The sequence below is a fragment of the Rattus norvegicus genome, chromosome 16 (genome assembly GCF_036323735.1).
Source record: "Rattus norvegicus strain BN/NHsdMcwi chromosome 16, GRCr8, whole genome shotgun sequence".
In the NCBI taxonomy this organism is placed as follows: Eukaryota; Metazoa; Chordata; class Mammalia; order Rodentia; family Muridae; genus Rattus; species Rattus norvegicus.
In genome coordinates, this window is record NC_086034.1 from 60,434,104 (window position 1) to 60,451,007 (window position 16,904).

At 35.7% G+C, this 16,904-nt stretch overlaps 1 protein-coding gene and 1 long non-coding RNA gene across 4 annotated transcripts in view; one reads left to right on the plus strand and one right to left on the minus strand.

Moving 5' to 3' along the window:
• The window catches only part of Sgcz (sarcoglycan zeta), a 1,080,539-nt gene that overhangs the window by 70,386 nt on the left and 993,249 nt on the right, over positions 1–16,904 (plus strand). The gene's annotated exons all lie outside the window — the stretch shown is intronic.
• Positions 13,652–16,904, minus strand: part of LOC108353112 (uncharacterized) — a 65,655-nt gene continuing 62,402 nt past the window's right edge. For both annotated transcript variants that reach the window (XR_010058726.1, XR_010058727.1), the window contains exon 4: positions 13,652–14,069. This is a non-coding gene — a long non-coding RNA (uncharacterized LOC108353112). The remainder of the gene's footprint in view (positions 14,070–16,904) is intronic.

Consider the following 16,904-nt stretch of genomic DNA (forward strand, 5'->3'; position numbering starts at 1 on the left):
CTCTGTCTCTCTCTGTCTCTCTCTGTCTCTCTGTCTCTCTGTCTCTCTGTCTGTCTCTCTCTCTATATATATATATCTATATATATATCTATATATATATGTACACACACACACACTATGGAGATCCTCAGTAATATTCACTTTTTAAGTTAGGAGAATTAATTAATTAGTTAATTATATTAAATTCTCACATGTATTACCTCCCAACTACATGAAGTTGTCTTCTGATTTACATTCTCTTTATCCCCCTTCCATGCACAGTAATGATTGCTTACCATGGTCCTCCATCATGTATTGTTGCATTTCCTATTATGTGGAAATTCTGAACTACAATTCTCACAGCTAGGGACACTTTGTTATTAGATTTACAGATTCTTTCGATCTTCCCAAGGACATCTTATTCTCAGAAAACCAACCCCACAACAACAAACACAACCCACACGAATGATATTTTCAGGAGGAAATGAAAATGGTCTAAAATTCTCCATGACTTTATGATTTTTATTTTGTGTGTTATTTGTTTTAAACTAGGTACAGTTACAGAGATGAGATCTGTTTAATGTCTCCTCCCATCTAGACTTTCCACATTTTACTCCTAGTTGGGGGTGGTTTACACTTGTATGAAGGGGCTGTACTGTAGAAGATTATTATAAAGCCAGGAGTTATCTGAGAATAATGAAGCTAGCATACTCGTGACAAATTACTGAGTTTGATTTGAAAAAGTAGGGTTATTGTTAGGTAATTTATCGTTTCATCAATTCAATACTTCTATAATTTAAATTTCATTTATATTGTTCCTCATGATGTGTTTATAACCTATTGAAGAATATCAGGAGTAAAAACTGCCTCTAAGATACTTATTTTTCATAGATTACCCTGGCTGGGAATCTGGGAGGCTCTGTGCTAGCATTAATATTCTTTCTAACATCTGTGCTAGCTTCTCTCAGGCTCGGTTATTATCAGAGCTTCCCCATTGCATGGGATTCTGTCATATGCAGCCAGCACAGCTTCTGTAGGTCTTATAAGTAGCTCATTCACATGGTTGACAGTTGGTATAGGTTGTCCCAGGGGAAAGCTCTAAAGCCTAGCCACTGTCCTGCAGGGTCCTCAAATCAAAAGAAGTCTAGACTTTGTGATGTATGGCTGAGTTATGTCAATGCACGAGGCAGATGGTGTGGAAAAATAGCAGGAACAAAGGTTAAAAAGTCCAATTGTCTCATTACCTCTTCATGTCATCTCTGCCATATTCTATTAATTATAAGCAAGGCAGTAATGCTGCCTACACTGAAGAAAACTGGACCATGTAGGTAAGTGGTCCACTGGGGACCACTTTAGCAGTTGACACTTAGACATTATTCATTTATAAATAGTAAAAGCCATGTTACCTCATCTTAGATGAAATGAGAAGTCACGGAAAAAAAAACAAAACAACTCGTGATTTCTTTAGTAAACATTCAGGAAATGTAACTAAGCCAGGTAAGAGAACCTGATATTAAAAAAGATAAATCCTTTTTTTTTCCTGTACATATATGTTCCCTTTCCCTGTTTGTCTTCGACTTCCCTGTTGGGACTGGGCTTCCACTCCACAGCAATCATTTTCAACCCAGGCAAGTTAAAGGTAACAAATCCATTTCTTGAAGATTTCAGGATCATTTTGGGAGGTAGGCTATCATCACAATTGAGTCTTTCTGTCAATGACTACTAGCATAGCAGGAATAGGATGGGTTAGACATGAACAAGCCAAGAAGATGAGAATGATTTCATACCACTTTGTCTATGCTCAATAGAAGCAGTGACCCCAGGACTTTGTAAAGGAGTTCTTATGAGAGGCATAGTCAATCCATTAAATGGCTGACTATCCCTGGCTAGTTAGTGCGTTGGGTAAAAGAACATTACTTTAAGTGACTGATAGACTTATAAACAGTGCAGTTATGATGTTCTAGATTCTGTATATTGAAACATATGTATAGTGACTATTGTATTATTAGAAATTCTAATAGTTTTACAAAAGATTCCCATAAATCATTACAAAGTATGATTATATTCCTTTCTGACTCTCTCTGGAGTTTACGTAAAGTATCATTGTACTGAGCGATATTTGCCACCTCAATAATGTGCTTTGTGAATGTTTATAGCTTGTATTTATATTTTCAACATATTGCATCTCTTTTAATATAATAAAATACATACACATATTTTAATGACTGTCCTATATAGCTTTGTATTGTGGTCCATGTTTCTAGATTCCTGTGGATGTTGTTTCCCCCTGTAGTTTCCAGTTATTTATTCATTAGATACTTCTGTGCTGAATCATTGAGCATTTATCTGATTATATGTATATAAAATTGCTGAGCCAGGAATATACATTTGAGATTGTGAAAATTTGTTAAGGGTGTCAGCTTCCCCCACCCCTGGTAAAACTTGCTTTTATTAATATTTTGCTCTTTGCCCCACATATGAAAACTGACATTTCATTGTTCCTTTCACCTGCATTAAAAATGTGAGGACTTCTTGGGCATATTAAGTTAGCTAGAACCTCAAGAAATTTGGTAGAGGAAAAAAAAGGGACTGTAGGCGAAGAATTTCTGTTTCTTCCCTATACATTTTGCAACAATTCATAGTAGGTCTACACAATTGTGTTGATAAATAAATCTTCTGGACGCATATATAAGAAGTTAAGTTAAACTTTGTGTCTTGTGAGCATTTTCTACTATACATGTACTCTCCAATCTGGATTTGGCTGTATGATGATGGCCAATCAATTGTCAAATTTCAGCCCTTTCTCTTTTCCTTTTAAACTTCTCTCTTATGCGAGATGGGATTATCCAAGAAGCATCACCATAATAAAATTTGTTTTTGATTGAAAAATGACGATTAAGAAATAATTACTCCTCTTTCCAATTTACCCTTGAGGACCTTTCAGTTTACAAATAGAAAGGGGTCGCCATGAACATCTTATCCTTCCTCTATGCAGGGACTACAGAGGGAGACTGAGCATTTTCCTGTTTTGCTTCTTATAGTGATGGGCTGATTTTCTCAGAATGGAGAATTCTGTCCAGAGCTTGCTTTGTTCTCTTTGCTTTGGTTCTCCTGCAATGGTACATGTATTATGTATGCTTGATAGTACTCCTGATCCTAGTGCTGATGTTTTTTTTCTTCTCTAATTCTGTCTCTCTACTTCAACTTTTCCATGGCTACCTCTCTCTCCTTCTCCCTCAACCACCTTCATTCCCCACACTGTCAGGTTTTGATAAGGCACATGGTGATATGGTTATTTCACTATTCCCTTTCCTGCAACTTAACATGTTGGGGGTTAATCTTGTTATGACATCTAACATCCAAGTTTTATAATAGCTTGTGCCTGAAATTCACTTATACCTGAAACATCCAGGCTTGCTAGGAGAACAAACCCCAGTGTCTCTTGACCAAACTGTTGAAATTTGGGCATACTTGTGCATTTATATCTACTAACCACAGTATAAATGAGGGTCATGAAAAAGTCACTGGTTGATAGGAGACAAATGATGATAGGAAACACACACACACACACATGCAATTCCTGCAACTCCAGAGAAAATTGCTTCAACCTTTAGTTTGCTAATTAATTATGGAAAAAGTCAATCTCTAATACCCTAGAGGTCACAGTGCAGTACTCTGAACTTATTTTTATGGGAAGGCAGAAAATGAGCAAAAATCAAGTCTGGGCATCAGAGCATCTCTTCTTTAAATGGAATGCAATGACCATTGACCGGTGTGATGGTGTAATGACTGTCACATTTCAGTTTGTTCCAACTACTGTTGTCCTGATTATCAACTCTAGTCATCCAAAGGAGAGAGAACTGGTTTATATACTTTATTTAAAAGGTAGCAATGTGCTATTTCATATTACAAATGTATTATTGCAAAATTACCCCAGTAGAAGAAAGCCATTTAAAAATATGTAGCCTTGCTATTGACCTTGACCCAAGAGACTTTGTAATTATCTGCCAATTCAGGTCCATTCTGAGAAATAAAGAACACAAGTATAAATTAGAATTCAGGACCAAAGTGGGACTTCTGGTCTTCATACTTAAACAGTCAGTGCTTTGCCAAATGTCCAGAAAAACAAGCCGAAATCCATTACGAGTAAAATAAAAAAATGCATATTTCACAAAGTTTGTACAGGAGGTTAAAAGGCAAATATTTATGTTACATATTGCTTGAGAAAAAATAATGCGCCTTTTCTTTTCTCTTTTTCTTTTTTCTTTTATTATAGAATATTTTCTTTATTTACATTTCAAATGTTATCCCCTTTCACAGTTTCCCTTCCGGAAACCCACTAGCCCATCCTCTCTCCCCCTGCTTCTATGAGAGTGCTCCCTCCCCCACCCGCCCCTCTTCCACCCTGCCCGGGCATTCCCCTAGACTGGGGCATTGAGCCATCACAGGGCCAAGTGCCTTTCCTCATATTGATGCCTAACAACACCAATCTTCTGCATTTCTTCCTTCTACATCAAAAATATGTCTCTGAGAGAAGATCTCCATGGTTTTTCAATATCTATCTGACCTAGGGTTCCATATGAGAAGTGCTATTTTGGACAAGTATGATTTTGGAATAGCTTTCTATGGGACTTTTACCTTAAGTACTCTTCCTGGGGAATATTTTGTCCAATAGCAAACAAACAAATGAACAACAACAACAAAAAAAAGAAAGAACAAAAGAAGGAAAGGAAAGAAAACCACCTCAGGACATGGATGTTTCTCACACCCCCCCAATTATTTTCTTATCTCGTTTTGTATTTTTCTTTATTTTTGGGAGGAACAAGGTTAGGCCAGGGAGTGAAAAATATCTGAGGTCAGTTTTGAGGTTCAAAATATTTAGTTGAATTAGATTTAACATGATTAGTCAACCATCAATCCTCATGTAGTAGACATATTCTTTCAACAATGAACATTACACACAGAGATATCCACTGAATAATTTATAGTATTATAGTTGGAAGACAGCTTCAAGATGATCTATATCAAGTTTAATAACTACTGTGTTTTCAAGAATCAAAGGGAAATTATCTATTGTGAGACACTTAACAATTTGTTTTCCCTGAGACTCCATGTAAGGGCTTAAGGGATGATTAATTGTATTGTTCTTATATTGCAATATAGTTTTAATTTAATTGAATTAACTTATGATAGCCTAACCAAATGATATTTATTAAGGTCATAGATAAGCAGATATTAAATAATAACAGAATATTATGCATTTGTTACTGCTTTTATATAATTTTATTCTAAATTAATCCATATATAATTTAAAAGGAAAATACTTTGAGAATTGTAATGCAAATGAGTAGTTGTTTACAATCTTCTTTCACCCAAGTTTCCTTTAAAACTGAAAATCTATTGATAAATTCATACATATAAAATATCTGAGCAAAATTCTTCAAAACTATATTGAAAGTCAAGGACATAGTCAGCTAACAACAATATTTCTCAGCCTTCCAAAATATTTCTTCCTGAAATGTTAAACATTCACTTGTTTTACATTCTAAACATTCATGTGTAATTATATATTATTGCAGATATAAATCCCTAGTATACAATTTAGTCATTGTCCTGTGAAGAAAGTGACTAAGGGTGCATTCTTTTGAATTTTGATGACCTTTAGTTCTCTTCCTCATCAGAGATATTTTTTTTCAAATATTGCATTTAGTTAATTTTCTACATCCTTTTTCATCATTGATGTTTCTAAGAGTTTGGAAGCTTCTGATGTGCTCGCCAATTCCCAAGCCCTAATGGAGCAGATGGAGTAGAGGAAGAAGATGCTTTAGCTCCACAGTCCTGGACCTTTTCCATGCCCTCTGCTCTTCAGGGGTTTATCTGCACATTTTCCTCTAGTCATTTGATTCAGTTGTGAGCAGGCAGAAGAATAAAGATATGTCTTTTATCTTCCACGAGTGACACAAATTTCTGAGCCATGTTGTCTAAGTATCTTACTGTCTTATCATATCATTATAAGCCCTGGTGTCTCTATAGTCATTCTCTAGGGGGGTAGCAATGTAGAAGCTACATTATTTCCATTTGTACACATAGCAGATCAGGGCTTTCAAAGAAATCAATGGCATCATAGCTTGGCCTTGTTCACTCTGCTTTTCATCAATATAGTATAACTTTATGGACACATTTTAAGCCCTGAGAATACTTTCTTATCAAGTTATATTGTAAAATTTGGTGATGTTTTTGATCAACTTTGTCACTGCACCACCTAACAGTCAATCAGCACAGGAAAAAAGAAAATATATTAGCACACCTTCACGGAGAAGCCAGAAAGCCTGGAAAGAATTGGCCATATGTGGAGAATAAAGTGATTGATCAATAGATGTCCAGTAACCCAGTGCAGAACTTTGAAAATAAAGTACAAAGTAATCATAAAACTCAGAGGAGCATTTAGTAGCCACGGGAGTTGGCCATGCTAGGTAACTCTGATTTCTCTTGCTTTGCCAAACTACATAGTGAGTGAAGAGATTATAAACAGAGGCTGGAATGTGGACTTAATAGAATAGTTGATGTACTATACTAGAAAATGCTGGGAAAATAAATAATTAAAAGTTGTGTTTCTCCATATGCACCTATTTTCTCTGGAAACTGACTGAAGCTGATTCTTTCTTCTAAGGGATAGATGTCAACATGTTGAGATGAATAATATTTCCACAAAAGCCTAGCATGATTCAATAAAATAAACAAACAGGTAAATAAAAGAACATGGCAAAGCATGCTGTTCGGAAAAAAAGCTGCATTGAATTATAAAAGAAGTAAATTTTTGAACTAGAAGGAAATGGAAAAATAAAAGAAGCTTAAAAGCTATAGAGATATGTACACTATAGAACAAAATGAAATAGCCAAATAGATATAAAATGCTTATGAAGTAATTTATATCTAAGATTGCCAAGATCTGTGACATCGACCCTGTGGACTTCAATTTTCTGATTACATATCAATTTTCATTCCACCATCTCCAAGATGCTGGCAGCTTGTGTTTCATGTTACCTGGGCGGAAGGAATAAAGTCCTTATTTCATGTAACATGGTGACATGGGATGTAGAAAATTATACTGATCATGTTAAGAGAAAAACTCCTTAAGATATGGAAATTCTAAGCTTTAAGAGCATGGACTGGCTCTCCAAAGATCAGATATAGTGGCAACATTATTAAACAAAAGAGCTTTTTCTTTAACTCTAGTTGTAATTAGTCATGGTTTTTGGACAAATATAATTTATGACAAATAAAATTAAATGGCCCTGAACTAAGTTCTACATATTCAGCTGCTATGAGTACACCCAGAACTGGGGCGGAGAATATGATGAATATTCCCCCTTATTCTTTTCTAAGGACATCCTACTTATGTTTCCTAGGATACTTACCTTGTTGTGTCTTACAGACATCCCTCTGCTTTTGGGTACAAGTATGAACAAGTACCACTATTTCTTTAATAGAAAACTTTTAAGCATCTATGTGCTAGAGTTGTTCTGTCTACAGAAGCAGAATGGTAAACTAATATATGAAGCCCTTTTCAGATAAGGATTCATTCTGGGTATGTGTGTGTGTTGGGGGGAGGATCAGACTTAATGTTAAGTCTGAAGCTGGTGAGGAAATTAATTTCCTTTTACTTTTAATGGACATGGTTTACATTTTTGCAGTGGCTATCTCATAATTATTATGGCAATGCACACATATGGTTCTGTTAGATAGCCATGGCTGTGACATTTGGTTTCTTAGCAACTAAAACTGTGCCTTCCAGAGAAAAAGAATTTGTCGTGAAAAATGCTAGGACAATGTAGTCTTATCATAAGATATTGACTAATCTGGTGCATGGTAGTTTTTAGCAAGTGGTGAAAAAAATATCAGATTAAAATTGTAATACAAAATGACATTTTCCTGGTGGCTTCTTAATGATTGAATTTGCCCTGATTGTGTAAATATGACTGGACTGGAGGCGAAGGTGGTTTATCTGAAACCTTTGCCAGGTTATTGGAAGGTGATGAATAGCAGAGGTCCAGCAACACTTTCCAGACTTGCAATAGGGTACTGTGGCTTCATATGCCTATGGGTTTGTCTACCTTTCTACTCTCTAAACTCTGAGAACTCTGGAACATAGCAGGCATAGAATTCTATCTGTTAAACAAATAAATATGCTACAAACCCTACTCACAGGCAAAATAGCACACCTTTGTTTTGTGTAATTCTGAATTTAATTGATTTAAAAGGAACACTTTGGAGTAGTAGAATTTTCCTATTTGACATACAAGTTTCAAATTCACTAAAACAAACTTGCACCCCACATTCTATTAATTACTTTTCTGTTGCAGTAATAAAACACCATGATCAAGGCAACTTGAATTATAAGGAATTTCATCAGACTTATTGTTTCAGAAGGACAGTAGTCTGTCATGTGGGGAAGCATGGCAGTAATCTGCAGGCATGAGAGCTGGAACACATTCTAAGGACTCATCCACAAGTGGGAAACATAGAGGACAAGCTAATAGTGGCCAGACATTAAAGCCCATTCTAATGACATACTTCTTCCTAAAGGGCTGCACCCTCTAACCTTGCCTCAATATCCTGCCCCCCTCCCCCAGGCATGGGAAAAATGTTTAAATACTGGAGCTTATGGGAATCATTCTTTTTGAAACCACTACACACATTAAGGCCATTGATATATAATTGCACAAGCATTCTCTTCATAGATCAGAACTTCTTGGAGTATGATCAGAAGCCACACCCTTCCTGGTCACTGCTTATCGAAACTCAATTTGATATTGCTTTTGTGCCTGCCTAGAACTCCATCTGCTCACTCAAGGTAAAAGATTCATGTAGTCATTTTGTCAGAAGAGTTATTTTGTGTTGGTAAGAAACAGGTTCAATGGTGTGTACTTCTCAGACTGACTCAGAATCCGTGCATTTTCCACCCTTCTATGGAAGATGCACAGTACTCACTCATGCCCTTGTGGGAGATATGAAGTCTCAGGGTCCTTTTGCTCTATGTTTTTCAATCTCCATGAACACATTAAGTCCATCTAGGGCCATCAGTTGCTTAATGGCCTTTTTTCCCCATCCAAAACCTTCCTTGCAATCATCCTTTTTCAAAGCCTTTGTAAATAAGTCCTTTTATAAAATATCTTCGCTATGCAAGTGACAAACCATTCTCTTTAATATGTCATCCCTGAATGTTCATTTACTTTCTTGAGGTTGTCTCTAGTCCATAATCATAATTATATATTGAGTATAGATCTAGTAATTTATGACTAAGTCAACCTGATTCTTTGCAATGCAAAATACTGTGGAAACCACAGGACTTATTAGGGAAAACATCAGCTGTGAAATCAAATGTACTGAGTTCTGATTGACAGCCACCTTCCCCTGACTCACATATTGCATAGTGAGGACAAGACATATTACTTAACTCTTTAGTATCAAACTGGTTAATAAATAATTGCTTCCTCAATATTAGGTACATGCATGTGAACACACATACACACACACACACACACACACACTCACACTCACACACATTAAAAGAGGAAATTAAAGTTGAGATGGCAAAGGGACCATGAAATTATAAATTTGAGATAAAGTTATACTTAGTTTCAATATACAAAGTGTGTGTGTGTATGTGTGTGTGTGTATGTGTGTGTGTGTGTATGTGTGTGTGTGTGTGTGTGTGTGTGTGAGAGAGAGAGAGAGAGAGAGAGAGAGAGGTAGAGAGAGAGGTGTCACAGTTTCTTCATTGCTTATGTAGATTTTGTATCTATGACATGTCATAGAGTCTTGTTAATTGTTGGGTGACCATTGCTCATACAGATGTATACAACACATCATGGCAATGGCTGTAAAAATTCTTGGGTTTCTCTTTCACACTCAAGTTCCACACAGATGCTTTATCAGAGAAGAGGGAAATGGATGGATTTTGGAATATGGAAGGACAGTTCAGGATGGGTGAACTATCTTGATGGATAATAGGCAATGTTCAGAGTGAACAAAAAGCTACCCTCTGAAGTTGCTTAAGATGCCCGTGTTACTGATGGAGGAAATAACTCATGTGCATTTTTTAGGAGAAGTAAATATTTATAGAATCATTGGAGGGAGAATGGTGAACTAAATATTTGGACTTTATAAATAATACTATTAATATTGATTGGCACTTCACATTAATAGGGGTTCAACCAGTAATATATGCCAATTTACTTAATTATTAAGAGTGAACAATGCTTCTCCCTACCTAAACACAAAGATATTTAATTTTTAGCAGAATAAATTTACCTAGGGTGACATAGTGCTCAAAAATAATACTAGATTTAGCCACTGCTGTGTTTATATTGTTTGAACTCTCTAAGTAAGCTTTTAAGCCACTGTCTACCTACCAGGTCAATGCACAGACGACAAGTACAGAAGTTTTATACTAAAACCTGCCTTAGGATGTAATTAGGACAAACTCTAAATGACCTTTACAGTGGTTGCTGAAATGTGACAAGTCATGGGGCACATTCAATGACTGTAAGATTGTCATTTCCAGGGTATTTTTAATAACAAATAGAATGTTTAATGGTAACCATTTAATATTCTGTAATATGGATTCCGTAATAATGTGTCATAAACCAGAAATAGACATAGCAAGCAGTATTCCCTAAAAACAATATCATGGGCAGAAACAATCAAAACTTAAATATGGAAAGTTGACTCATGGATAAGACTGAATACATAGGAGAGTAAACCTAATGTGGAAACAGATTCAACAGGTCTCCACACTTCCCTCACAGGTCCCACATTTCCCCCACAGGTCCCACATTTGGTACATGCTTGCTCATGAGCCCTTTCTACTGATCATGAATGTGTTTTTGTGCATGTACAGCTATGTACACACGTATAGAGATTAGATGCTATTGTTATGTTCACTCCTCTACGGTATTCCATTGTAGGGGTTTTGTTTTGTTTTGTTTAGTTTTGGCTTTAAATATGATCTGCCACTGATCTGAATGTTCACTGATTGTCTCGAATGTCTGGCCAATGAGCTCTGGAGATCTACCTGTCTCCACTTCTCCAACATGGCTGTGACATGAGACCTAGCTAGTAGGAAGCCTTAAAATGAGAACTCTGTACAAGGAAGCAGATCTCTGAAGTTGGATAACTTGATTTGAGTTTGGTATTTATTCTTTATTTAACAGAAGAAACCAGAGGACAGTCAAATCCTCGGTAGACACAGCCAGAATCTGCTCTACCCAAACCAATATCTACCCTATTTGTTAGGTAGAAAAGAAATTTAGAGGGAATGTGGAAAGAAGCAAAATATCCAACATTAGTCCTCTTTAACCTCAGCACAAAGAAGAGACTATCTAAGGACCAACATGTCTGTAAAGCTGTTCTGAAACAATTCAATATATCTACCTGGAAATTTTTCATCTAACTTAAGATTTTACATTCCGCGTTAAACTCTGTCCTCTATATCTTCTGTTGAAGTCTTCCTTCTGATTCTACCTCCTAAGGCCCAAGATATAAAACATTTCTACAATGATTGTACTTCCCCAATGATTTCCCCCCATTCATTTCATTCTCCAATCAGAAATAAGCCATCTGTGAGGGGAGGCTATTTATTGCGTCTGTTGGTGTAACCGGTACCTGCTACACAGACAAAAGCACATGAAGCTCTCTTGACCCTGAAATATTTTTCAAGATGGATTAAAGCAGGCATCACACAATGCTCTCGTTGTTGAGTTAGAAGACACTGATTGGGGCAAATCATAATGAAATTATACTGGCCCTACTTAATGAACAGGAAAGGAGAGAGTAAACAATAAAAACATGATGTTGTACATCTATTCCTTCCAATGAAAATCTAGTGCTATTGCTCATCAGAGGAGCTGGGATTACTAGAAGACTGTCACCCATTAGGTAACCGTGCTGACAGCATTCTTTATTTGCATGCAGCTCCACTCATGGCGTTGGTAAATGTTTAGAAAACAGCATACACAGAGTTCTACATACTTTAATAAGCTGCTGAATCTTTTTGACAAGGTGACTTTGTTTCCTTCACAGGCTTGGAAAATGTGAATAGAAGAATTATGGAATGTCATTTTTTATTTTCTGTCATCACAGAACTCTCTTTGCAAATGAAAAACTAGATTAAAATACCAAATCAGGGAGAATTGTTCAATTGAAGGAGATCTGCTTCCTTTTCAGTGTTTATGCATCTGAAAGTTTCCACTTGTAGTTCGTTGGGAAAATATTATTAGAATATTTGCACTTAGGGAAATATAACAATTCACCTAATAGACAGAGAAATAAATGGGAAGTTAAACACTCAGAGCTGTAATTTGTGTATTATTTGGAATGAGTTAAAATCACCAGACAACCTTACAATTAAATTTTTAAACCTGAAATCTATACACCACCATGTACTGGGCATTCATAAATTAAGATGTCCAAATAAATTTAAGTCATTCATCTGTTCCAGGAACAGTTATAGGAATGCGGGCAAGCTGCTTCAAACTGCAAATAATAACGTTTTAAGTCTAAAGCGTTTGAAGAACTGTCATCTGAAAGAATAACTAGACACTCAGTAAAGTTGGGTTCGTGTTCAGATGTATTTAGAGAAACTCCATACAATGACCTTGCAGAGATCAAAAACTACATCGGTATAAGTTCTGACATAGCTATTCTCTTTTACATTTTTCTCAAATTTATTTGCTGTGAGTATAATTTCTGAAGCACCATTCAGAAAACTTTGTCCAAAGCAAACATTTCATACAAAATACCTCGTGAAACTTTGAACTGAGCTTTGCTAAGTTTACTTACATCGCCTACAATTGGCTGTTAAGTCATCAAGTAATACTCATCCATTCAGAAAAAGTGTATACTATATAAAGAAGATTTTCATTCATATTATATAGCCACTATGTGTTTTTTATTGCAAAAAGTATACTATATTTGAGCAAATTTTTCAAAAAACAAAAAATTAAACTTATTTTAATATACAGAAATAACAACTTTCCTGCTTAGACATTGTGATTATCTGTGGACAGGGCTTTGGCAGATAATTTAAATTGGATTCTCTGGCATTTCACTGACTATGTAAGGCATGTGCCACACAACAAAATTTGTTTGATTGTGGCCTCATGTACCACTTTTAGCATAGTTAGCTTATGAAGTTAATAATATCTTAGCCAATTTTCTAAGTGTGATGCTCATAAAAGATGAAATTGACTGATGACATACTTCCACCAATACCCTTGTCATTCAGAATTTCATGTCTATAATTAAGTTTATGGTTAAAGGTTCAAAATCAAATATTCAAAGTTACAAAATGAGCTCTGTATCCAATACCCCCATTGCTCTGACAATTTAAATGCCTCAGGTAAAACTGTGTGATGACATCACCCAAAGCTGCCTCAATGATGCCACGATGACTTCCTGTTCTCCATCTCACTCTAAATGGAAAAGCAGTGTAAACGCAGATAATAAAGCTTGATTAAAGAGGATGCTAAAATATTTATGAAATATTCTTATAAAGGCAAAATACAAAACTAATTGGCCTCAGTCATCAACCTTAATCAAGTATATTGTAGATGTTAATCAGCACATATGTAGAAGAAAAAGTTGGCAAATTTAATATGCTTAATATTAATTTCCTAGATTGGTTATATTTTCATCGGTAGTGTTATAAAACAGAGGTTTGAAATAGATGTCTGATTCCAAGTTTACTAAAAATAAATTTATCTGGAAAATCAGAAAGGGAAAGCTATTATTTTTCCAAACATTGATATTAATAACCTCCCCTTAAATTTGAAATTAAGAATCTAAGCACGTCACTTTCCTGTTCAGAGATAATATAACCTCAACTGTTAATTTCTTGGATATGTTCTGTCATGTTTTAGTTTGTTGGGAAGACCTGAATTTTGTTTCCTTCTTCAGTACCACTTAACTCATGAGTAAGGACAAAGCATAGAAGACATCCTTTTGCATGGAAAAGTGGCAGATGTTTCTTCTTCTCCCAGTAGTGAAACTGCAGCCAGATCTGATTGTAGAATTTAGAAAAGACCAGCCTGGAAAAAAACAAAAAATAAAAAAAAATGTGCTTAAAAAGACATGTGAGAAAAAAGGACATGTGAGAAAAACGGAAGCTTAAGGTACAACTATAATAAGTGGGAAGAGAAGACTAAGAGGGATTTCACACTTACTGCTATTTTTAAATTTAATTTAATGTTTAAATGTTCTTAAGTGAAATTAAATTACATCATTTCCTTTCTGTTTTCTTCTACCAGTTCCTCACAGTCCTCATAGTTACTGCTCCTCTTCTATGTCCCTAGACTCTCAACGTGGATGTTTCTTTCTTTGATTATATTTGTTATTTCTCTCTCCCTCTCTCTCATAGAAACACACACACACACACACACACACACACACACACACACACACACACACGCACGCACGCACGCACGCGCGCGCGCACCAGATGTTACTGGGTCTGTTTTGATTGTGTGTACATGTTTTCAAAGCTGTACATTATGCAACTCTGCATTGGGTAACCAATAAGGTTGACCATGCTTGAGAGGTAATAATTCTCCTCCCTATAATCAATAGTTCCCTATAGTTCTTTGCATAGTGGTGGAACTCCAACAAATATTTACTTTTACATATTAATATATCCAACAATGTTATTGTTCATCCAGTCTTGTTTATATATCCATTTTCAGGAAAGACTATCTTACAACAGACTTCCTTGGTTTCTGGCTCTTACAAATGTTCTGCTCTTCCTCATGATGTTCCCTGAACAATAGACCTGGGCTCTGTGATATAGATGGATTCATTAAGGCTTGGATTTTCATGATCTATTAATCTCTGCATGGTATCCACTTGTAGTTTTCTCTTCTGTCTTCATTTGCTGAAAAGAGAGACTTCTTTGATGAGAAGTTGGTAGCTATACTTACCTGTGAGTATAAGGAGATTATTTAGAATATATTAAGAGATTATGCTGGTCTAGCAAAATGGAATTAGTAGGTTCTTATCTAAGACCCATGGTCTTTCTGGTCTCAAGGAGCTGTCTAGGTTTCCAGTACAAGCCATGGTTTTTCTCCTGTTGAGTGGGCTTCATGCCCAATTAGACAGATATGGGTTGTTACTGACATGTGAATATTACTTCTTGTTCTCTCTTCTCGTCTCTTCTCTTCTCTTCTCTTCTCTTCTCTTCTCTTCTCTTCTCTTCTCTTCTCTTCTCTTCTCTTCTCTCTCTCTCTCTCTCTCTCTCTCTCACACACACACACACACAGGGTCTTGTCATGCAATTAATTGTCATTTATAGGTGTTATACTTTAGGCAGATTGCATATTTTGGGAAATCATAAAATCAAATGTAGGAAAGAAGTTTTCAGATTAAACCCAGCTTGAGAAGTATGTTTCCTATTGTCTTTAGCAATAGACTCACTTTCTCAAACCATGAGACATAAACAATAACAATATTAAATGTTTCTATTGTTTGGGTTGTTACTTGGACTACACTGACCAAGCCTCCCAAAAGCTATTTCTAAAGACTTTTACCGTTTATTTTGTTTTCATTTTTTATTAGTCTATGGTGCTTGTGAGCATCCATTCTAGGAAAATATCACATGCTCTTTTTCTAGGCTTCTTCCAGAAAAACACCACGTGTCTGCTTTCAGCAAACCATCCTCCCATGTGTCTGCTTCAGCAAAAAATATCTTCCTATAAGACAGTTTCCAGAAAAATATCGCATGGCACAATTGATTCTCCAAAGAAACCAGAAATTTTCACTTCGATTTTCTATACTGGATTTCCGTGTTGTATTTCTACTGACAGTGACTATGGATTCCTTAGTAACCAAAACCTCATTGACATTTTGCCAGTTGTTTCCTTGATATGGACTAGGGTGAATTGAATTCTTGAAGTTGACTTTATTTGTAGTTTCCTAATGGCTAAACGTGGTGAGCACCTTTCGAGGTATTTACTAGTCACATTGATTTCTTCTATTAAGAACTTTTTATTTAGATTCTTAGCCCATTTTTTGTATCTTTGATTATTTTTACTAAAATTATTAAATGTCAGACACAACTTTTTTATTTTAAAAACACATTTTTAAAGCATATATCATATAAATTTTAATTTAAATTATAAAATGCACAAAATTTGTTTCTTTGACTGTGGGTTTTTGTTGTTGTTGTGGTTGTTGTTTTGTTGTTGTTGTTGTTGTTTCCTGTTTTGGGGGAATGTTTGTTCCTTTATTTCGATAAAGTACACAGCAATGTAAGAGAAAACATACAATAGTTGGCCCTTTGAATCTGTGGTACTTCACTTAGGATATGTTCTCTCCTAACTCTATCCATTAATCTTTGAATATCATAAATTCATTTTCTCATGAAGCTACCATATAATGGGAGAGGCAGTTCTTTACTTGGACACCTTAAGGCACCAACTAAAATACACAGTGCTATGAATGAGTTTTATAACATTGAGTGACCGTTCAAAGTCATCCTGTGGATGTCCTTCTGCGGAAGCATTATAGGCTACTGCCATGGTTATTAGTTTTCCTCCATAACCTGACTATAAGAGCCTATTGTTGGCTCCACTTCATTATGTTACAGAGCATGAAAAAAATTAGCTGATGCCTACCTAGAAGCTTTACCCTTACTAACTGTCATTCATGGTGAGGGAAAGTACTCTGTGAGCTAGCTACCAAAGTAGAAAAGTCATTATTAATACCACCTAGAAATATACCCTGTGAACTGAAACAACTGCCTGCTTTCGAGATACACTAGTAATTGTAGCACAATAGACTTGGAATTATCCAAAAACTTTCCTCCTTTGACTTTGTGGCTTATTCCATGGGTTGGTATCCATTTCTGACACTGGGAAAATTATCAAGGTCAA